This window comes from Cygnus atratus, chromosome 1 (genome assembly GCF_013377495.2).
Source record: "Cygnus atratus isolate AKBS03 ecotype Queensland, Australia chromosome 1, CAtr_DNAZoo_HiC_assembly, whole genome shotgun sequence".
NCBI classification, from domain to species: domain Eukaryota; kingdom Metazoa; phylum Chordata; class Aves; order Anseriformes; family Anatidae; genus Cygnus; species Cygnus atratus.
The window spans coordinates 156,023,737-156,048,096 of NC_066362.1; the positions used below are offsets into that span (position 1 = coordinate 156,023,737).

Sequence of the window (24,360 nt, forward strand, 5' to 3'; positions counted from 1 at the left end):
CAGCCTGTAGCGCTGGGCGTTGTTGCGCCCCAGATGCAGGACCCGGCACTTGGCCTTGTTGAACTTCATACAGTTCGCCTCAGCCCATCGGTCCAGCCTATCCAGATCCTCCTGCAGAGCCTTCCTACCCTCGAGCAGATCGACACACGCACCTAACTTGGTGTCATCTGCAAACTTACTGAGGGTGTACTCGATCCCCTCATCCAGGTCATTGATAAAGATATTAAAGAGGACTGGCCCCAACACTGAGCCCTGGGGGACTCCACTAGTAACCGGCCTCCAACTGGATTTGACTCCATTCACCACAACACTTTGGGCCCGGCCATCCAGCCAGTTTTTAACCCAACGAAGCGTACGCCAGTCCAAGCCACGAGCAGCCAGTTTCTTGAGGAGAATGTTGTGGGAAAAGGTGTCAAAAGCCTCACTGAGGTCAAGGTAGATCACATCCACAGCCTTCCCCTCATCCACCAAGCGCGTCACTTGGTCATAGAAGGAGATCAGGTTCGTCAAGCAGGACCTACCTTTCATAAACCCATGCTGACTGGGCCTGATCGCCTGGTTGCCCTATAAGTGCCGCGTGATGACACTCAAGATAATCTGTTCCGTGAGCTTCCCTGGCACTGATGTCAAACTAACAGGCCTATAGTTCCCCAGGTCTGCCCTCCGGCCCTTCTTGTAGATGGGCGTCACATTTGCTAGCCGCCAGTCGACTGGGACCTCCCCCGATAGCCAGGACTGCCGATAAATGATGGAAAGCGGCTTGGCCAGCTCCTCTGCCAGTTCGCTCAGTACCCTCGGGTGGATCCCATCCGGCCCCATCGACCTGGGTACATCCAAGTGCTGTAGCAGGTCGCCAACCATTTCCTCGTGGATAGCGAGGGCCACATCCTGCTCCCCATCCCCTTCCACCAGCTCAGGGTACCGGGTATCCAGAGAACAACTGGTCTTGCCGCTAAAGACTGAGGCAAAGAAGGCATTGAGTACCTCAGCCTTTTCCTCATCTTTTGTAATTAAGTTTCCCCCCGCATCCAGTAAAGGATGGAGATTCTCCTTAGTCCTCCTTTTGGTGTTGATGTATTTGTAAAAACTTTTTTTGTTATCTTTAACGGCAGTAGCCAGATTGAGCTCCAGATGAGCTTTGGCCTTTCTAATTTTGTCCCTGCACAGCCTCGCAACATCCTTATAGTCCTCTTGAGTAGCCCGTCCTCTTTTCCAAAGATTATAAACCCTCCTTTTTCTCCTAAGCTCGAGCCACAACTCTCTGTTCAGCCAGGCCGGTCTAGTTCCGCGCCGGCTCGTCTTTGGGCACGTGGGGACAGACCGCTCCTGAGCCATTAAGATTTCCTTCTTGAAGAGTGCCCAGCCTTCCTGGACTCCTCTGCCCTTCAGAACCTCCTACCAAGGGACTCTGCCAACCAGTGTCCTGAACAGCTCAAAGTCAGCCCTCCGGAAGCCCAAGACAGCGCTTTTACTGGTCCCCTTCCTGACTTCACCAAGAATAGAGAACTGAACCATTTCGTGGTCACTCTGCCCAGGACAGCTCCCAACCACCACATCTCCCACCAGTCCGTCACTGTTTGTGAACAGAAGGTCTAGCGGGGCACCTCCCCTGGTAGGCTCTCTAACCAGCTGCGTCAGGAAGCTATCTTCCACGCTCTCCAGAAACCTCCTAGACTGCTTTCTCTGGGCTGTGTTGTGCTTCCAGGGTATGTCTGGGAAGTTGAAGTCCCCCACAAGAACAAGCGCTGACGATTTCGCGGCTTCTGCCAGCTGCCTGTAGAACTCCTCATCTATCTCCTCATCCTGGTTTGGTGGTCTATAACAGACCCCCACCCGGATGCTTGCCTTGTTGGCCTTCCCTCTGATCCTAACCCACAGAGACTCAACCTTATCATTCCCAGCCTCAAGTTCCTCAACATCTAAACACCCTCTAATATAGAGAGCCACACCACCACCCCTTCTGTGCTGCCTGTCCCTTCTGAAGAGCCTATAGCCAGGCATTGCAGCACACCAGTCATGAGAGTGGTCCCACCACGTTTCCGTGATGGCAACCAAGTCATAGCCTTCCTGCTGCACGATGGCTTCCAGCTCCTCTTGTTTGTTACCCATGCTGCGTGCATTAGTGTAGATGCACTTCAGTCGGGCCATTTCCTTCTTCACCGGCTTTGCCATTGTTCCCCCTGGTACAGCTCCAACAAGACTTATTTCAGCCCCGTCCCCCTTCTTGCCTAGTTTAAAGCCCTCTCAACGAGCCCTGCCAGCTCCTGGGCTAGGATCCGTTTTTCCCCTTAGAGATAGGGACCCATCTGCGGTCACCAGGCCGGGTGCCGAGTAAAGCGCCCCATGGTCAAAAAAAACAAAATTTCTGTGTTGGCACCAGCCTCTGAGCCACGTGTTAATCAGGTGGGCTTTCCGTGTCCTCTCGGTACCCCTCCCTGCCACTGCAGGGATGGACGAAAACACCACCTGTACTCCCGCTCCATCCACTAACCGTCCCAGTCCCCTAAAGTCCCTTTTGATAGCCTTCAGGCTTCTCTCTTCAATATCATCACTGCCAGCCTGGACTATCAAAAGAGGGTAGTAGTCAGAGGGGCGAACCAGGTTGGGAAGCTTCCTGGCAACATCCCTGACCCTGGCCCCAGGGAGGCAGCAGACTTCCCTACGGGTAGGGTCAGGTCGACAAATAGGGCCCTCTGTTCCCCTGAGAAGGGAGTCACCTACAGCGATTACCCTTCTTTCTTTCTTGGTGGAGGCAGTCTTGAGGCGTGGAGTCGGCTTCCTCGCCCTAGGCATCCTCCTGGGTAGACTTTCTACCTCGTCCTCACCCACCGGTCTCTCAAGCTCCAGGGCCTCAAATCTGTTATGTAGGGGCACCTGGGAAGGAGGGGCCGGTGGGGGGGTGCGTTGCCTGCGAGGTCGAGCAGGGACCTGTCTCCATTCCTCCTCAACTCCTAGGTCGCCTCCCTCTGCCCGACAGCGACAGGGCAGGGGGTCCACCCCCATTTGGGGTGTCTCACCCCGGTACCTCTCCTTCAAGCCCTGCAGGGAGTCGCTCCACCAGTCTATCTCCCGCTCACACTCCCTGATAGCCCTCAACCTATCCACCTCCTCTTTGAGTTCTGCCACCAGGCGGACCAGGTATTCACCTGCTCGCACCTCACACACACGGTCCCTCTGCCTCCCTCAGATGGCAGCAACAGGCTCAGACACTCCCTGCACCCAGAGACCTGAACTGCCGCATCGTTGAGTAGGCGGTCAGTCTGGGTGGTTACAGACTTTCTAGAGAGAGTGCTCTGCCTGGTGTAGACCATTGCAGCCCAGCTAGCGGTCGACAGCCGTTAAAGGTGTTGTTCTTATGGGCGGGGGGAACGTTCTGCGCTCTCTGCCCTCCCTGCTCGCCCAGTGGCAACTGTTGTGGCAACATACTCGCTGGTGGCAATCTGTAATAAAAATAACTTTTAGAAAATAAAGCCTTCACGTCCTTCCACATTATGGAGTCCTACCACTGTTACTATCTCTGCACCTACAGGTCAGGTAACCCTTTAGATCATAACATTGTCTCAGGTCCTGTCACTGTGCACCATTGAAAAGAGTCTGGCTCCATCCTCTTTGCACCCTCCTTTCAGGTATTTATGCACATTGATGTGATCCCCTACCAAGCCTTCTCTTCTCCAGGCTGAATAGTCCCGGCTCTGTCAGCCTTTCATCACAGGAGAGATCTTCCACTCCCTTCATCATGTTAGTTTTCCTTCATTGGACTCTCTCCAGTATGTCCATGTCTCTCTTGTACTGGGAAGCCAGAAACTGGACACAATACTCCAGATGTGGCTTCACCAGTGCTGAGTAGTGGGGTGCAGGAAATAGGCTGACAAAACAAAACAAAACAAAACAAAAACAACAACAACAAAAAAAAAACACCTAACCACCTTCAGGTGTTCAATAAGGGGAACTGCAAAGTCCTGTATCTGGAGTGGAACAGCCACAGAACCAAGGCATGCTGAGGGCCACCTGGCTGGAAAACACGTTAGCAGAAAAGGGCCTGGGGGTCCTGATGGACACCAAGTTGAACAAGAGCCAGTATTCTACAGAATAACCTCATGCCATTACATTACATTGCAGTCCCCAAAAGTCCTTTCAATATTTTTGCCAAGTTTCACAAAATTGTATTTTAAACTGATTTCTTTAATTCAAATAAGCAAATCAAAACAGAAATCAAGATTGTAGTATGTGTGATCACAACTGAGTAGCAACCTGATGCATATTCTTGTCCGTCCATTTCAGTGGAACTTCTTCAAGAGTCAAGTGCTATCTAAATAAGTATATGATGTTCTCTCATTAAAACTGTGTATGGACTATTAGTATGGAAATTAGTTGGGAATGTACTCATTAGCCTATATCAGAAGTAGAATTTAATATTGGATCATGACTAATTTTGGTTTGATTTTATTTTACCTGTTTCTATTAAAATTTAAAAAAATTTAAAAAAAATAAAAAAAACCAATGGGATCACAACTGAAAAGAAATTATAGAAATGTGAAATAGTGATAGCTTAGTATGGAGGAGAAGATGAACTGCTACAGTGTTGTTTAAACCCACAATTTTCCACATTGATCCTACTTCCAACTATTCTGCAAGTCCTTCAGCACACCCATACATTCCAATACTTTGCTTTTGTGAAATCCTGGTAAGAGTTAACAAAATCAGAGTGAGATCAAAACAAATATTTGCTCTCCAAGACCTCTGTAGGGAAAACACGACCAGAGAAATACACTATAAAATGCTTTTCCAGTTTTAACTTAATGACAAGGAACTGCCAACAACATATAACACCAATGGAAAAATGGAGAAGCTGACAGCCATGTGTACTCTTTGACAGTGAGGAAATACAAATAGTTGATAAAAGAATCTAAACATATTCATGAAACTTCTAAGGCAGGTATTAAGACTAATAAGTACTACACTTCATCTGGAACAACAAAAAAAAATATTCTATCACTGACATATGACCTAATGTTGATGCAGATGGCAAATTCGTCAATAAATCATAATGAAGCATACCAAACGAGTATAAGAATATTTCTGTGTTTGGAACAAAGAGAGGTGAAATATTCTGCTGTTAGTGTTAAAAAAAATACATCTTATCCCATCACTAAATAAAATTATTTTAAATGACAGCTGTTAAATATTTAAAATAGTTTATTTTTAAATTATAAAATATGGACACTGAATTTCGCCACAGCATAAACTGAAAAAGTTGTAGTAGGTAAGTCAGAATATACATGCAAACTAATCAGAGTAACTTGTAGGAAAGAACATTGAAATAATGGATCGAGTTGCAGTTTGGATGAACAATGAAGATTCTTTAACAAATTTCAGGCTACAGTGTAGGGTCTAGGGAATTTAAACAAGCTAATGCTCTCCTCAGTATTTTAAAAGGAAAATTGGTTGTCTAAGGCAACTGTGAGTCTGTTACATCAATCTCATGAAAAAGAAGAAAAAATTGATATGGGATACAGTCTATAAATACTTAACAGATGGCAATACAATCTTTGCCAATTTAACATGGCTTATATATATGTCTTCTTGGACAAGATTTATACATGTGTATGTTCTGATATGCACTCGTTTTTATGCGTGTATGATCATTTATATGGGTGCATATATTCATATGAATAATCATCATTCAAAACAAAGAAAATTAGCAATAAATTAAGAATTCCATTGAATAAAGCACTCATGTTTTAAATGTATTTAGTAACCAAGCTGTCATTTATTTCTGTCTTGCATTACATTATAAGAATGTTAGACTAAACCAGGGACATCCTTTTGTCATGTTAAAATCATGAATCATCTATTCAAACAAAGCAACATACCATTACAAATGCTTGTGCTGATCTCTCAGGCAGGAAAGTGTTTTAGCTGTCTGTCATGATGGGGGGGAAAAAATAAATCTTTGGTGATAGTCACACTGAACTTTTTTTACTTCCTTTTAGGAAGGAAAGGTGTTATTGGCTTCTGTTTCCATCTTTTTCCTATTAGCTTTCATAAAGTAATAGTGTATAAACACGACAGACATGCAGTTTATCTATTTGCTGCTAGAAACAGAAAATTTTAAGACAACTCTGTAGAAGACCAGACCTGATTTCCTTGCTAAAGAGCTAGTACTGCACCTGTTATATGAATTCCCTGTCCAGAACCAGGTGAAGCAAGAACAGGAAATGAATGTTGAGCATGCAGGTGAAAACCTTCCTGATCATAATTAAACAGCTGACTAACTTAGAGTTTGGCTAGAACAAAAAGGGGTGTAGACATCAAGGTAGGCAGAAATGAATACTCAAAACATACAGGTATACCTTATGAATACATGCATAGCTGTTGTTCCAAACTTCACCCTAGAGGTATGCAGTAGAACTGATTAAATATGTTGGAGCATTTGACATGGAAAGTTTTTTGTTTGTTTGTTTGTCTTCTTTCTTTGGGGAACGATGTGAAAATCTCAATTTCCACAGAAATTCTACCCTCTCTTGTAGCAGTTACATACTGCTGTAGTTCCAGTTTTCCAGAGATGAAATACAGGAACTAAAGCTCTTAAAAAAAGATAATAAGAATGACTATTAACTCAAGAGAAGTAAAGGTATGCTGACTCAACAAGCAGTGGTTCTCTTCAGCTAAATCAGTGGAGGAAAAAGGAGTTTCTATTTTCCTTCTCTTCAGGATTCTTCTAAATCCACATTCAGAAGAATGTTGAGCTTGCTTGTTTTGTTTGTTTGTTTTTCCAATCCCCACTCACATAGATCTCATAGAACTCTAGTCTCATAAATGTATGTACTAAATCTCTATTTCATTTATAAGAAGACTTGCCTTCTTTGAACAAGGCTTGTTCATACATTTTTTATTTTTTTAGATGAAATGTAGATATTACTTTCACAGCCTTTCATGAAATGACTAGCAAAATAAACATGTCTACTGAACACTATATAAAGTTGTGGCACTATGAGAAAAATCTCAATAATTTTCTTCAGACAGGACCTTCTGTGAAGCTATTTTATTCGCGATTGCAATGGCAGGTATCCTGCAAGCAGGAGTGCACAGTAAAAGTTTATCATAACCTTAACCATAACCCCATTACCCAACACCTAATTTCTCTCCTGTTTCCTCATTGCCTGAGTACTACAGGTTCACAACCTACTCGACGCACTTCTGTATGTTTAATTTGACCAACCGTTAATTTCTCCTTTTCCTTTTTTTTCCTTCTGTCGTGACTAGAGGGCCCGTGATTTTTGTTTTTACTGATTTTGTACTGCTCGTCCTGTTTTTCTTAGCTATCCTCCTTATTTTGGGACAGTGGGACCTTCCCCTTATGTGCTTAACATACTCCCACTGCTGTGCTGCACAATCACTTTTGAATATGCAAGGTTAGTGGAATTTTCCACTGCAAAAACACCTTCTATTGCAAAAACACAACTTTATTTCTCACAGCACAGTCTAGTTGCCCCCCCTACAGTCCACACCTCAGTGTTCTACTTAAGAAATTTTGGAAGAAAAAGCTAAGGTGTCAAGGAGTGAATGAGTTCCAACATGTGTGAGTGACACATCTTTTACAACCTCTTGTTAAGACTGAATAAAAAAGTCCAGCTCTTCAACTCATTTACTAATAAAGAATAGTAGTTACATTTACAAGCCTTGTAAATTCTCTTTAGGCATGTCCACTGCATAATGTGAGAGAAGTAAATCCCTGCTCTTCTTGTCAGGATCATTAAAGGCAGTCTGAAATCACTGAAGTATTGTCTTAGCAGAACTTCAGGAAATCTTTCTTAAACCTGTTTTGCTTAAATAAATACTCATTTTGCTCTTGGTTTGCGCTGATTTTTGGATTCTTTGGCTCCATCTGTATTTTCCTTGCAATATCCACAGGAGGATCTCTTTTTTTGCAGTTCATTCGGTACAGGCTGCTTGTATCCTACTTATTGTTAGACTCCTCTACAGTGGACTGACTACAACTCACTCCAGGACCCGGAATTAGCCTTGGCTTGGTAATTAAAGGCCCTGTAGACCTTTATACCTATCCATCTACAAGTTCTTCAATGCTTTCCACATACCATGCATGGTATTTTTCTGCTCAAAAAATGCATCAAATTGTGCAGTTTAAATATATTGTTTGTTGTTGTTGTTGTTGTTGTTGCTTTGTTTTGTTTTGTTTGTTTGTTTTTATATATCCATGAGCATAGCCTGGGGCTGCACTCACACAGGTCAGAACCACCATCTGCAAATGTAAAAGGAGCTATAAGTTGTTGATTTGCCATGAGAACCCATAATAACACCTTCTAGACCTGAAACATTTAGAGATTTTTTTTAAGCTGTTTTAATAACTTACTAAGCAACACATTAAGAAGAATGACATACACAGATGGAACTCAAAAGGCCAAGAACTGGGATAATGCTTGGTTTTAGGGTTGGACAGAGGATGTTGCTCATGATGTTATTTGTTTCATTTCTTAACTGGTATTTTAGACATAACTGACTACGCTATTTGGACCGGTAACAATACTGAGCTAACTACAAACTTTGATTAATACATTACTTCCCCCTCAAAAGTTCATTTTCCCCTTCAAATTCATTACATTCCATATGTTATTTGGAGGTAGATATTGATGCCACCATCTAAGTAGGAGCTAGGTATTTTGAATACATTTCAGAATATCAGTTTATGCTATTGGAGGATTCATTATATTGTCAAAAGGATCTTTCACCTAAAACAAACAACACTAGAACTGGGACAGGAACCAACCCCAATACATTGTACTTTTCTATATACATTAGGAAACAGAAAGATGCTCTGTTTTGCTCACTCAGTCATTTTATATCACTATTATTTATGAAATACTAAGACACTTCACACAGTATAGGCAGAGATCTCTCTCAGCCCTACCTGACCACAAGGCTTTCCCTAAATCTATTCATTGATGAGATAGGTGGTTTTGAAATTCTATACGAAGAGGGAAAAATGAACAGGTAACCTCCCTCTTGACTGGTCTGTGAAGCCCTTTTATATTTATGTCAATATGGACAAATCTCTTCATCATTTAAAGTAAATGATGGGAAAAGCTGTGGTTGTTTGTATGTTTGTTGTTTTTGTTTTTTCTTTTGTCTGTTAGGTGTATTTTTAGCATTCCTAGTATATCAGGCAATTAAGGAACATAAGTAAAGATACAAGTGTCTAGCCTCAGTTTCATTTCAAACCCACTTAAGGTACTTTATGTAATTACTGATTCTTACCTTTTTTGCAGATTTTTTTGCAATCTGCAGATTATTTTGTCTAGCTCCTCATCTGTTTTCTACCTGCCTGCTATATTTCTTTAGCATGAAGACAGATTAAAGAAGATGGAATTCTTTCCATGTGCTATACTACTCAGTACCTTAAAATCAACAGCAAGAATCACAATGGAAACAAAGGTGGATGTTAAACATAGCCCATTGTTAACTCTGTATCACTTAGTTGTTCATTGTTTCCTTAAGAACCTTTTAATTGTCAGCTTTCTCAAGCTGCTTATTTATTCATTTAAGCAGAGAAATAGAAAATCCTGCTTTTTGCAGGCAGGAACTGAAGTCTATCACCTAAAGCCTATCTATTCACCTTTCAACATTAGTCTGAAGCTCTTTTTAAGGCAACTGGCTTTCACTTAGCAAGTGGCCTTAAAATAAATAAACAAAAACTTGTCACAAAATACAAGTAAAGACTGTAATATCTCATGGCAACAAACCCTTCAAACCTTATCTAGTTAATGACTCTAATGCTTCATGCCTACATTTTCTTTTTTTCTCTTGAAATTACCAAACCTTGCTTAAAAATAAATAAATCATCATATGTGGATGACAATATTATCACATTCTCCCTAACTTACCTAACTCTCTTTAAGACAGATGTCCCACCATTCTCAGAACATACTTCGCTGTTTCCTATTTCTATCATTTGTTATAAAAGAAGCTGAGTGTTACCAGCTTCTAGGCTTTGATTTTTAGATACTTTAAGTTATAGGATGTAAATCCCACTGAAAGTATAGTTTTCATTAGTTTGTATTCTGTGTAATCCATAATGTTTACCATTAGATGCTTTGAGTATAGAAATTAATAATAGTTAATTCTGTGATTTAGTAAGTGTTACAGAATTACTAAATAGAGTTCAATCATTTCAAAATTTCACGTTGACAGAAACATTTCTACTAGGTGTTTATAAATATCTCACTACGATATTTATTTAACAGGTAAAAAGAATCTACAACTATTTATCATTATAATTAATGGCAAAAAGCAAGGGAGGTAACTTCTGTGTGAAACCTACTCCTCTGGTTACCATGTTATATTTGACAGTGTGTTTTTTAGCATCCTAGGTGAAGCGAAGATTGAGATATAGTTTGAAACTCCGATCTTGTTAGTATTGTGTTCATGAGTCCAGGTCAGAAGCTAGAGCACTAAAGTCTATCCTGAGGAATATCGTATTTTAATAAACAGTTAGATGGCTCTATGTTCACTTACGTTAGATTTATAAAGCAGATAACTAATATACTAGAGACTGTATCACCATATTCCGAATTTTCTTTATAGTTCACTTCTTCAGCCCTAGCTTGTCTTCTTTTTTCAAGCGCCCATAGTAGTTTTTCCAAAGCTATCAGGCACAAAAAGGGGCAGTGAAAATAATACATATAACAAAATAGTCCTGTTAACAGCGCTCTGTCATAATTAGAATATCTGAAAATAACTCAGATCTTTAAGTCTTTTTCAAAATATTAAGACTCAATTAAAAGAACTTGTACTACTGACTCTTATACAAAACAAAATGGAAGACATTCAAAATAAATGTAACGATTTTATTTTTCAAGTATGAAAATAACATGAATATTTCAATGAATACAGTATTTATTAATTCATCTTAAAACTATGAAGATAAGAAATATGCATGCAAGACTACCCTCAATGGTTAGCCAAACAATGAAGATGCTAATTAATCATGTCATTGCCTTCTGATTTTATGCACACTTGACTGAAAATAACTAGATGTACTATGGCTTACAGAGTGTTTAGTTGTGACTGTCTGAAATTATGGAAATCAAGACTGATATTTTGAATGCACTACCTTCTTCCTCTGTCCAGCCCTTGTGGTATTTACAAGATTTTCAGTCTCTGAGAACTCCAGACGTCTGATGGATCTGAGACCATTAAAGACAACGTGAAAAACTTAGCAAACTTCAGTGAGCTCAAATCAGATTCTGGGTAAGAGCAGTAAAATAGTTTTTCTCTCAGAAGTGTTATTTCTTAATTTAGCAGTATAGAAAAAATAATTACAATTTAAGTTTAAAATGCATACATAGAACTATGACAATAATAATTTATTTTTCTTTTAAAAATCTTACAGAAGAATAAGGAGATTTTTGGATAGTGTCACTTTAACCAATTCATTCACTCCCATCTTGTTTGAATACGCTACATTTTGTTAATAGGCAGCTAGATCTTTTCCCTTTTAAATTCAGTCAATTAGATATGTATCATTGATTTCAGGTGAGGGATAGCAGGGAGCCTGGACATCAAAGGGCAAAAAAGAGACTTAAACACATTTGTTTTATTGATTACAGTTGACCACAACCACAAACCCATTAACAGCTAGAGAGGAGAAGAGGCCTTGGCTTTCTTATTGTTTTGGAAAGGAAAACAGAGTGCACACAAAAGTGAGACAGTTACAAGAAATGAACTGGTTTTGCAGAAATTACATTTTCTGAGTGATAGCAAGGCTCAACAGGCATTCTATGTATGTATATATGTTTAAAGTATGTTTAAAGTATATGTTTAAATCCAGCTTTTAAAGTCTAAATATATGTTAATATATTGATACCCTTCAGAAGAGAGCAGCTAAACTGAATTCCTGGTACTTCATTGGTCAGTACTACTCAATTTCTCTTTATAAAGTTAAATTGTTGTAATTAATTCACAAAATGTTATAAAGTTTTTATGATAAAAAGTTGCTTAATCCAAATCTCATAAAAAGCCTAGTAAATTCACACATTAAATGATTCATGTTCACTTTTTCATTTTTTTTTTTTTTTTAATTTCAAAAGTTAAAATATCACAGCAAACTAAGAATTAGTAAATAGGACCCGGAACAGATACCCAGACACAAGATTTGAAATCCCAATAGCAACATTTTGGGAGGGGCTAGGGGGGGAAGAGAGGGGAAGGGCGTGCAACAGAAAGAAAGAAAGGAAAAAAAAAACTGGTAAGGAATTTTTAGGTTGTGGTCAAAAAGTGGTAGCTGATAAATCAGATATTAAAGTGAGCTGGAATGCTAATAGAACATTTCAAGTGCAGCTGAGGGATAATTATCACTAAGTTAGTGAAACAACTGATGAAAAGATATGCTTCCTCTATCATCATTGCCTAACTTGCATTTATTCTTGTCCTGGTTTCAGTTAGGATAGAGTTAATTTTCCTCCTAGTAGCTGGCAGGGTGCTATGTTTTGGATTAGGATGAGAAGAGTGTTGATAACGTGCTGATGTTTTAATTGTTGCAGAGCAGCGCTTACACCAAGCCAAGGACTTTTCAGCTTCTCGCTCTGTCCTGCCAGCGGGCAGGCTGGGGGTGCAGCAGGAGCTGAGAGGGGACAGACCCAGGACAGCTGACCCAAACTGGCCAAAGGGGTATTCCATACTATCTGACATCATGCTAAACAATAGATAGGGGTGGCTAGCCGGGGTGGGGGGTCCGGCTGCTCGGGGATAAGGCTGGGCATCGGTCAACGGGTGGTGAGCAATTGCATTGTGCATCACTTGTTTCATACACATTATTATTATTATTATTATTATTATTATTTTTCCTGTCTTAATAAACTGTCTTTATCTCAACTCACAGGCTTCACTTTCCCATTTCTCTCCCCCATCCCAGAGAGGGAAGGGGGAGGGTGAGCAAATGGCTGTGTGGTGTTTAGCTGCCGACTGGGTTAAACCACAACAGTCCTCTTTGGCACCCAACGTGGGGCCACGCTAATCTTCTCTGTATCATTCCTATTTTAGTTTAACACACTCTGGTCAGATCTGTCGTTATCTCAACACTTTGTGCCCCCATACGTGTCATGAACAATTATTAATAATAATTGTGGATTTCAAGCTCCAATTGCCTAAGTGTTAAATAACATAGCCACACTTGGATCTGTGTGGACTAACAGAAGCAAAAGGTTACACAGACATATTGTTCCAAAGCGGAGCACGTAACAACTAACTTCAAGTCCTCAAAATATAAGATTCAGTGTCACAAAATGAGTTGATAAAGTTACTGGAGAAGAATCCTACTTTACTCTTGCTCAGAAATTTAAGACAAGAATGGGTCAAAAACTACTTACTGTCAAAAATCAGGGGTGAGGGCCTTATAGTTTGTAAGCACTTGCCGCTCTGCTGTTCAAGTATGACCTGTCCTAGACGCAGCCATAAAGTTGTACAGCTCCACCCACTTATATCTGAGCTAAGTCTATCCTGAACAAATGTGACCAGTTCTGTGAATTAAATCCAGAAGGTGCCATAGGAATATCCGTTCCTTAAGTACGAAAGACCAGAATTTCCGAACAACATTCACAGGAAGATACTTTGAATAATCCAGGCCACTTACAAATACTGTGGACTATTTTCCTCGATGACTGAGAGAAACAAAACAGTCGGTAGGACTTCACCCTGTCCTTCTTTACTACATTTTGTTCTCCAGTAGTATATATAGCCTGGACTCTACAGTGCCTTGATGTAGAGAATGATATGAAGGGGAACAAAAAAGCAAGCATGACACACTCCACTTCTCAGGGCTGAGGGAATAAATGGATACAGGGTATGCTTATGTTCTGATAAATTCTGAGGCTATCTGGAGTCAGCTCAACCCAGCATCAACTTAAGAAGCTAAAGGTTTTCAGATTTATAGTCCCCCAAATTAATTTCCTGGATACTGTTATGGTAACTAAGAATTCTTGAAGCACATCCAGCTATTACCTATATAACTTCCTTTTCTGAGAAAAACAGACCGAAGTCAGTAGAGGGACAGACTGATGTAAAACAGCATCCCCAAATCACCATTCTGGCCCTAAGCCCAAACAAGTATATTCTCATTTCAGCAGTGTCTTCAGGTCATTGTTTTATTCCAAATTAATATTTTGCATACAAAAAAAAAATATATCAACACTCGGCCTTTATGCAATACATTGCTAGCCTGTTACCTGAACAGCTCTAACAGTGCCAGCACAGAAATATATTCAGTGCCATATGTCAAATGAAAGAATGAAGTACCAAGAAGTGTTGTGCACTGGATATGCAGACCTGCCTATGGTGCATGATTAGCATAATTCTGTGACACAGGTTGAACAATGAGGCAATTACAGGAACCATCCTGCATTTCACAATCATCACTTCAGAAAACATTTTGTACACAGACAGTCATGTTGTTTGGAAAAGAACTTATTTTCAGGAGAGAGTAGAGCTGATTGATTCAAGTCTCTACGGAGAACATTTTAACCAAATGTGCTTTACTACAGCTTACCGCACTTTAGTTTGTGTTTATAAACATGCAGTGCTGAGCATTCATTCGTAGACAATGATGTCTCTGTCACATGACTATTATGATACTGTGACTTTGTTAGCACGTAAGCCCTTTTATATTAAATTATTTGCATCATATTCAGTTCTGATGCAACTCCAAGGGTTTCACTGAGCAAGGAGATGAAATAGAGTTCTACAGTCTAGTGTGATATTAGCTCAAAATTAAGGAGTAAAAAAACATTGAAAACAGTGTGCTTTCCACTGCTAAAATCAATGGTGGCAAATCATGCTATTTGTAAAATGTAATCTGAATTTAAAGTTATCTTAAATATCAAATTCATTTAAAGTTAATTATACTTTAAATCCACCTAATACTCTGTAATAAATTTTATACTTGTAATGGATAGGCTCAGCCCATTAAAACAATAACTTTTTATTAGTGAGATGAGACCAATTTAAAATAAAATGAACCTGTGGATGGAACGAGGATGGAATTCCAGTAGTCTAATATCTCAGACACAATATATACTTGCCAAGGGCACCCCTATCAGTATGCACCATATCATTCTATAGTGTAAAATATACTGAATTTGTCAGCCTTTTTATTCTACTATGATGGCCTCCAAGAACTGGCTTTGGCTTTATATAGAATAAGAACTGCTTCACACTAAGTAGGGAAAAAAAAAAAAAAAAAAAGTTCATTTTGGAAACAGTTGTTTTTCATTTCAAAAAGAAACAATGAAAAAATGACAGTCAGTTCTGGGCCTCCATATAATTTCTGTCAACACTTTCAAGTGAAGCTTGTGTTTTCTAATACATTTGCAGAGAACAGTAAACCTGTTGTTGCAACATACATAAACAAAGACATTTTTAGGCTATTCTTGATATAGGAATTAATACTTCTTAGCTTTCTTTTTTGTAGCAAATTTCCAAACTTCTCAGGAAAACACTAAGAGAATCTGATGCATCACTCTTGCCAATTGATTATTTCTTTCAACACTGGCTCCATATGCTGTAAATACTTAGTGACAGTTTCTTATGCCTAAAATTCCTTTTTATTTTTTCTTCACTTTAGGTAATGTGAATTCTGCATTTTGACTTAAAAGTTTACATACAGGAGAAATAGGATTATAGCTTCTATAGCATCCTAAAGCTTTTCTCTTAATCATATAAATTATTAATTCTGTAAATGCTAAAAAGTCAGGTAACTTACACTCAAAAGGAGCCACAATGATTTATTATTATAATCAGCACTACAGTAGCTTTCTCATTGATATTAACATTAAGCTGAAATGGTGTGGGGGGAGTGAATTAAAAAAAAAAAAAATAGGTATTCATCATGACTTTGCCTGAGATCTTATATGTGTTTTGGCAACTTGTTGATCCGTTTGATTACTGCTTAAAATTGGTATCTTACAATACCTTACAATAGGTTTAAGCATTCACTTCTAATTTCCAGCAATATTCCTTTTTGTTTTTTGGCTGTGCTTACAAGTACAGAACAACATTTGCATTATTACATAGATTATGGCATTCCTACCTATGAAATTTGTTTTAATTGGCCTCAAGTTGCACCGGGGGAAGTTTATGTTGGTTATTAGGAAAAAAAATCATTACTGAAGGGGTCGAGAAGTATTGGAACAGGCTACCCAGGGAAGAAGTTGAGTCACCATCCCTGGAGGCCTTCAAAAATGTGTAGACGTAGAGCTTAGGGACATGGGGCTTGCTTAGGGATGCGATAAGCTTGCCTGTGCTAGGTTAAAGGTTGGACCAGATGATCTTAGAGGTCTTTTCCAACCTAAATAATTCTATAATTCTATAATTCATTGCAAATTTTAATAAATATTTCACACATAAATTAGCATTTTACTACTGAGCACTTCTCTGGAGTTAGCAGTCAGATATTTTACCTGCTTTTGCATAATTACTGCTGTATATAACCTTACACATTATAAACCTTATTTAAATGTTACAGTTGCAAAGTCAAATAAAATTGTCTATCACACTGATTTAATTCAGTTTCTTACTGCATGCATATGTATTATAATCATCTTACTGAAGTTAAAATGAAAGTCCATAACATAGCCAAGAAGATAGCCCCATAAGATTCCTCTTCTATATTTTCAACATCAGAAAAAATAATTGCTTAGCTTGAAACCGTCTAACTCATTCAACATTCTTGCTCATCTTCAGTCCTGTCTCTGAACAAAGGCATATTCAAGCGTCCCAGAAAATATTCCTTCCCTACTTGAATTTTTCAACCCAAAGCCTATAGCTGGATACTGTTAAAGTGTTTTATTTCAGAAACCAGAAATAAGTGCCCTTTTCATTCAGAGCATATTTCTAGCACAGGATGATTGTTTGTATAAAACTCATTGCCCATTTCTATCCTAAAGCCAAAAGTTAAGTGATTAAAGATGTCCTCCATCCTTTGTAATACATTGGCTCGTTTTAAATCCACATTTCTCCAAATGGTGTTGTAATGATCAGGTATAAATATTAGGGGTACTTTCAACTTCTGTAGCTGAAACTTATTCTTCACACATATTCACAAATATTTATATGCTAGAACAAGCATGACTATTGCACCTTACCAATTAGCATACTGAAGGGAGGGGTTGTACAGCACTCATTTCTGAATCTACTGTTTAAATGAGTTAAAACTAACCATGATTTTCTCGTTTGAAATGCTAATTTATTTAATGGTAACGGCTATATTATTGCTTGTTGTATGCAAATAAAATACTGAACAATTCCTCCTACCCATTCCACTTTTTTTCCCCGTCCCTCTTCCCTTTTGACCTTACTGCTAGGTAAAGACCTTATAGAACACATAAGAGATGATTACACATCAGAAATGTAAGGTTTACATCATGTGTCTTGATTCCCATACAGGCACAAAGGGCTAGAAAGTAAGTCTAAGTTTTACTTCTCCCTTTTATATTGTCAGTAATAAAGCTTATATAATAATAATAATAATAATAATAATAATAAATATATATATTGGTAGGCCATTAAACAACTACAAATTATACCAAACTGATCTTAGTCAAGCTTTATAGAGTCATATATTTCTCCAAGGAACATCTAAATACTGTTTTGATATGTTTCCTTTGTTGTTCTCATTTGGCTATTTAAATAAAAATCATAGAATGGAGTTACTATAAATCTTTCCATTGCAGAAAACACCTGAGTATCAGGATGAGAATCAAAATGTTATACTGAATACAATGATCTACTGTACTGTTCACCAGCAGGGTTTCTGCCACTTTCTTTTTTTTTGTTTGTTTTTCATTTTCACAGTCCTTAAAGTGTCAACAACAGACACTCTTTTCTGATCATGTAAGAATCAACTGCTTTATATTAGATAGTGATTATCACGTGGACAGCAAAAATAGAGCTATATCTTGTTTCTCCAGAATTCAGTTTAAACCTGTTGCTTTATGATAAGCTATTAGTTGTTCTTTTCCTTATTTGATATGTTTATGATGTGTTCATTTAATATAGATCGTTAGTCTTGATATAATATAAAGCATTATTACTGAAGAATATTGCAGTAAAAATCAATAGATAATCATAAGCTGAAATTACAACATCAGGCACCATCTTAAAAAATAAAGGAAAAAAAATCTATTTCACCCCTTTTACACAAACACTTTCCCTGGGCATATTGAAGTAGTCTATTTCTGGATTGCAGTATTTTTTTACTACAGTAAATGGTAAAGGCGAATCTCTACAAAGTCCATTATGTTAGTATTGAAATATCTCATCATCTACTGTTTAAATTGCATTCATTAAATTGCGTGACTGTGTTAAAGATGATTTCTAAACAGTTTTGAAAAAGGCAATGTAATTACACAGCTGAAACTGTACTTTGCATATAGCAATATTTTGTATTTACATTATGTAGGAACGTGTGTTAAAAATAATAGGATGTATTGATCTGTACATACCTACATCTCAGCTATGTATCAAAATTGGTTTTGTAATCAGCGGAAAAAAAGATACTTTTAAGGCATAATAATAAACTGCCAACACAAGATGGTATTTACATAAGAGATCTAAAAGACTTCAAAGATAATATGGTTGAACCAACTACAGTCACGTTATCTGTTACTTACAATAGCCTTTGTATCTGAGGACTGGGAATAGCAAATATGATGCCTGTGTTTAAAAAAAGAAAAAGAAAAAAAAAGAAAAAAAAAGAAAAGAAAAAAAAAGAAAAAGAGAAGAAGAAGAAGAAAGCACTCTGCAGTATCTTAGAATTTGAAGCCTGTAATCCTGATTTTTCTTCAGCCAACAGAAACTATGAAACACAGCTAAATGAGTGGATAGCTGTATATATATATATAATATATATATATATTAACAAATCTCCTATGAAGAAAAGCTGAGAGATCTTGGGCTGTTCAGCCTAAAGAAGAGAAGGCTCTGGGGTGACCTTATTGAAGCTTTTCAATACTTAAAGGGGGCTGATAAAAAAGATGGAGAGCAACCTTTTGCTCAGTCAGACAGTAATAGGACAAGTGAGAATGATTTTAAACTAAATGAGGGTAGGTTTAGATTAGATGTTAGGATGAAGTTCTTCACTCAGAGGGTGTTGAGGCACTGGAACTGGTTGCCCAGAGAAGCTGTGGATGCCCCATCCCTAGAGGTGTTCAAGGCCAGGTGCTGGATGAGGCCCTGGGCAGCCTGATCTAGTGGGTGGCATCCCTGCCCATGGCAGGGGGGTTGGAACCTGTTTATCTTTAAGGTCCCTTCCAATCCAAGCCATTCTATGATTCTATGATATATATTATATTATTACTAATACTATATTATATATAGTATTATTATATACAGTAAATATATTATGCAATATACATATTATATATATATATATATTATATATATATATAATATATATATATATATATATTGCTTTCTACAACTACCTTAAAGGAGGTTGTAGTGAGGTAGGTGCCTCCATTCTTGGAGGAGTTCAAGATTCCATTGGATGTTACACTGAACCTACTATAAAACATGCTTTGAGGAGGCTGTTGAAGGAAGTGACCTCAGGAGGACCTTTACAACCAACCTAAATTAAAATTATGATTTTCAATGTCTTCATTAATGCATACCTTGAAAAAGAAACTGGCAGTGAAGTCTGAAGGATATTTTATGTTACAAAGTTACTCAGATGAATAAGGTCAAGGTTCAACTATGATCACCTGCGGAAGTATCTTATAAGTGATTTGCCGAGAGAATGGGTGGTGTCATTAAATGGGGACAAATAAAAATTGGTTCATATGTTAAAAAAAAAAAAAAAAGAAAAAAAAAGGAATTCTAGCTTAATATCTATCGGTTTTGATATGTTTTTTTTTTACCAGTTTATAATCTTAGGCTTATGACAACCAGTTCCATCAAAATAGCAGATCAGTAAGTAGTATAATCAAAAAGACAAAACATATGCTAGAAATTATTAGGAAAGAATTATGAAACAATACAGGAAACCTTAGAGAACACTTAACCATTTCAAAATTCATAAGTCACACATATATTTAGTTCCGTGTGCAGTTCTGGTCACTCCTATTAAAAAAATAAAAATAATTAAAAAAAATCATAAAATCTTGAGTTGGAAGGGACACACAAGGATCGTTGAGTCCAACTCCAGCTCCACACAGGACCACCCAAAAATCAAACCATATTGCTGAGAGCATTGCCCAAACACTTCTTGAACACTGGCAGGCTTCACGCTGTGACCATTTCCCTGGGGAGCCTGTTCCAGTACCCAACCACCCTCTCAGTGAAGAACCTTTTCCTAATATTCAACCTGAACCTCCCCAATGCAGATTCATGCCATTCCCTTGACTCCTCTCTGTTCACCAGAGAGATCAGTGCTTGCACATCCACTCCCCCTCATGAGGAAGATGTAGGCTGCCATGTCTTCCCTCAGCCTCCTCTTCTCTAGGTTGAACAAACCAAGTGACTTCGGATGCTCCTCAACCGTCTTGCCCTCCAGCCCCCTCACTACCTTTGTAGCCCTCCTTTGGACACACTCTAATACTTTTACGCCTTTCTTATATCAGGGCACCTAAAACTGCCCACAGTACTCAAGGTTGCACAAGCGCAGAGCAGACTGGGACAGTCCCTTCACTCGACCTGCTAGCAGCAATGCCATGCTTGATGCAGCCCGGGATAGAGTTGGCCCTTTTGGCTGCCAGGGCACCCTGCTGACTCATATTCAATTTGTAGTCAACCAAAACCCCCAGATCCCTTTATGAACTGGAGACTCAACCAGTTAATGTAAATTAATGGTTATTGGATATCCAGAAACCACACTGCAGTGTAATGAGCATTAAATGAATATATTTTCCTTTTTCTTACTCTTTCTTTGGTCATCTGTTCTAGCTAATGTTGGAGATGGGATGTTGGACTACACAGACCTTTGACCTGACCCTGGATAACCATATCGAGTTTTATGATAGGATTCATCTGTGTGCCATAATAAAGCTGAAACTCCCTTCAAAGGGTGTTTGATCTGTGTGCCACAAATCCCGTTATCAGACAAAGTATAAAAAATGAAAGTATGTCAGTCAAAGGCAATTATTATAGAATCATGGAATATCCCGAATTGGAAGGGACCCACAAGGATCATCGAGTCCAACTCCTGGCACCACACAATTCTGCACAAAAATTCAGACTATATGACCAAGAGCACAGTCCAAACGCTTCTTAAACCCCGACAGGCTTGGTGCCGTGACTACTTCCCTGGGGAGCCTATTCCAGTACACGACCACCCTCTCGGTGAAGAACCTTTTCCTGATATCCAACCTGAACCTCTCCTATCACAGCTTGACACCATTCCCGTGGGCGCTTATCGCTGGTAACTAAAGAGAATAGATTGGTGCCTGCCCCTCCACTCCCCCTCGTGAGGAAGCTGTAGACCGCGATGAGGTCTCCCCTCAGCCTCCTCTTTTCCAGCCAGAACAGACCAAGTGACGTTAGCCACCACTCCTCATACGTCTTCCCCTCTAGGCCCTGCACCATCTTTGGAATTGCCTGATCCTGTGCTTTTAGGAGGCAGTGCAAGACTGACCAGCACTGATGGATGCTGATGCCTTCAAAAGCAGTTTCCCAGGGGACCTCTCTAACTAGTTCCCTGAGCAGCCTGAAGTCTGCTCTCCCCATATCCAGGGTTGAAGTTTTGGTGGCAGTTTCCCTCCCTGTCACCAAAAATTTTCAACTCAACCGCTTCATGGTCACTATGACCAAAATGGCCACCAAAACAAAACTCTGCCCTACAGCACCCAGTATTCCCAGGAGGTCACCCCTCCATGTACTAACCAGGCCCAGCCCTACTTAACTTGCAGAGATTTGATGGGATCAGGTGTGGTCAATGTGGGCTGGCTATAGGCAGCCACAACTGAATGGACCCTCCACTTAACAGCACGGTGCAGTTCCTTCACTGCTAGCCAGGAGCTGGGAAAGTGACAAAAACGGCTTTGGGGGTTTCTGTGAGCGCTTGGAGGAATGACAACCAACTTAAAGGGCGTGCTGATGATGCTATCTTGCAAATGCTCCACTTTATCCCCTCAGCACCTGGACCACATTTATCCCTCACTTGCTTCTTGGCAACTGGAATTAAAAATAGACAGCATGGATTAGTTGCAAAGGGGAAGAAGAAAAAGTATTACAGCAGAAATGTTTCTGAGAAGAGACAGAGAAAGAAGAGGAAAGGTCTAGGTTCAATGCATTATCTAGAGCATATAAGGAAATAATCACTGAAGCAAAAATGCAGGAGGGAAGAGCGTGGCTGCTGGAGACAGGAACAAGAAATTACTTTTAAAAAACACACTTCAGGGAAGAGGTCATTGTAATGTTTGTAATGATCTCAATCAGCAGCCAAAATGAAGCTCTCGCTGATATTTATTGTCTGGGGCAAACATGTTCACATAAGAATGCCATAGAAATGTGTGGGTGGGACGCTGCTGTACAGCGACGGTGGCTATGATCAAGTATTATGTTTACTTTTGTTTTCATATTGCATCACAGTAAATGTGAAGGGGAACTTTCAGATGTGTATTTTGTGCTGGATCACCAAGGGATGTTTATTAAATCACGGTAATTTAAAATAAAGCACTATGATGTTCTGTTTAAATTTACTTTAAAAAATCCTACTTATTTTAAACTAGAAATTCCCCATGGTCATAACATGGAAGGGAATAATTTCCCTGTAATACTTGGATGGATAAATAAGAGCTGACAGATGGTATAATGCTCAACAAAACTTCCTATTGAGTTCAGAATATATATTACACAAACACAATACACATGTTCATGTATTCCCAGTGGCACTGATCTAGATCCTAGTGAAATCATCAGGACTATTTCCATTAAATCTGTTGTATAGCACAAGAAATTTAACTCTTTTCTGGTAATTTCATAATCAAAAATTAACAGAAAAATATTGTTTGTATAGAGTATTGAGAAGCATTGATTTTAATAATTCATGATCCTTCTCATTGTGTTTTATGTAGTACAAGCTGAAACCATATGATTAATCAATTATATGGAAGACATATGTGCAGTGGCTGAAATCACTGTGTTTGTTCAGCCCAGAAAAGAGAAGACTGAGAGGGGCCTGCAGCTCCCTCACGAGGGGAGTGAAGGGGCAGGTGCGGAGCTCTGCTCTCTGGGGACAGCGACAGGACCCGAGTGAATGGCATGGGACGGGGGAGGTTCAGGCTGGATATCAGGAAAGGGTTCTTCACTAAAAGGGTGATCAGGCACTGGAATGGGCTCCCCAGGTAAGTGGTTACAGCACCGAGCCTGCCAGCATTCAAGAATTGTATGGAGAGTGTTCTCAGACACATGGTCTGATTTTTTGGGTTGTCCTTTGGGGACCCAGGAGTTGGACTCAATTTTCCTTGTGTGTACCTTCCAATTCGGGATATTCTATGACTCTTTGATTCTATAAGCAAACTATATAGTAGTTAGGCCAGCAAGAATGCATAAAATATATGTAGTAATAGCAACGTTTAATTTGACTCTTTGAGAATGGATTCACTCTGTGATGTCCAGAAGAAACACAAAACTGTCAATAAATAAAGCAATGTAAAAAATAGGTAAAGCTGATCATTACTAAAATGATAAAAAGAGGGGAAAAAGAAGTTTTTCTTTATCATCAACCATCATTTGGTTGATGATAGAAGTCCCAGCTCAAAAAACAATATCTGTCTAGAGAATTTAACCTGTAAGTACTACTTCTATTGTTCTGGGGTTCTGTTTTCCTAGTTGTTAACTGTAAGCTAAATTTGATTAATTGGTAAATAATTAGAAGATTTTGAATTTTATGCATAACAAAAAAAGGAACATGAAACTTCTTCCTATTTGTATTTGGCAAGTAACTTGATAGCTGTGACAGAAAAAGGAAGATTTCCTTAGAAATTATTTTCTTTCTTGTCCCAGAAAATTGTTTCCTTTTTAATAGCCGAAGTAGAAAAAATAGCATGTTCAAGGAAAAAATTGTAATTATAAAGATCATTGCACTTTTTGCATTAAAACCAATCAGTTGATATACCAAAGAAATGAGAAATTACCAAAAAAAATAAATTTACAAATTCTTTCAAAAGGTGTAGGACACTATAAACCGGGATTTTCCTTCATTTCATTTACTTTATTCCTTAGCTTTTCAAAAAGCAGTTTAATTTATTTTATTTATTTATTTATTTTTATGAAATGTTTGAACTTGACAGCTTTAGCAAAATGAAACTTCAGGTAGACATGAGGCAGACCTCAGTGATTGTGTTTGTCCTTATA

At 38.9% G+C, this 24,360-nt stretch overlaps 1 protein-coding gene and 1 pseudogene across 1 annotated transcript in view; both read right to left on the reverse strand.

The window, feature by feature from the left end:
- The window catches only part of GPC5 (glypican 5), a 766,577-nt gene that overhangs the window by 447,769 nt on the left and 294,448 nt on the right, over positions 1-24,360 (reverse strand). The gene's annotated exons all lie outside the window — the stretch shown is intronic.
- LOC118257194 (uncharacterized) lies at positions 21,837-21,956 on the reverse strand (annotated as a pseudogene).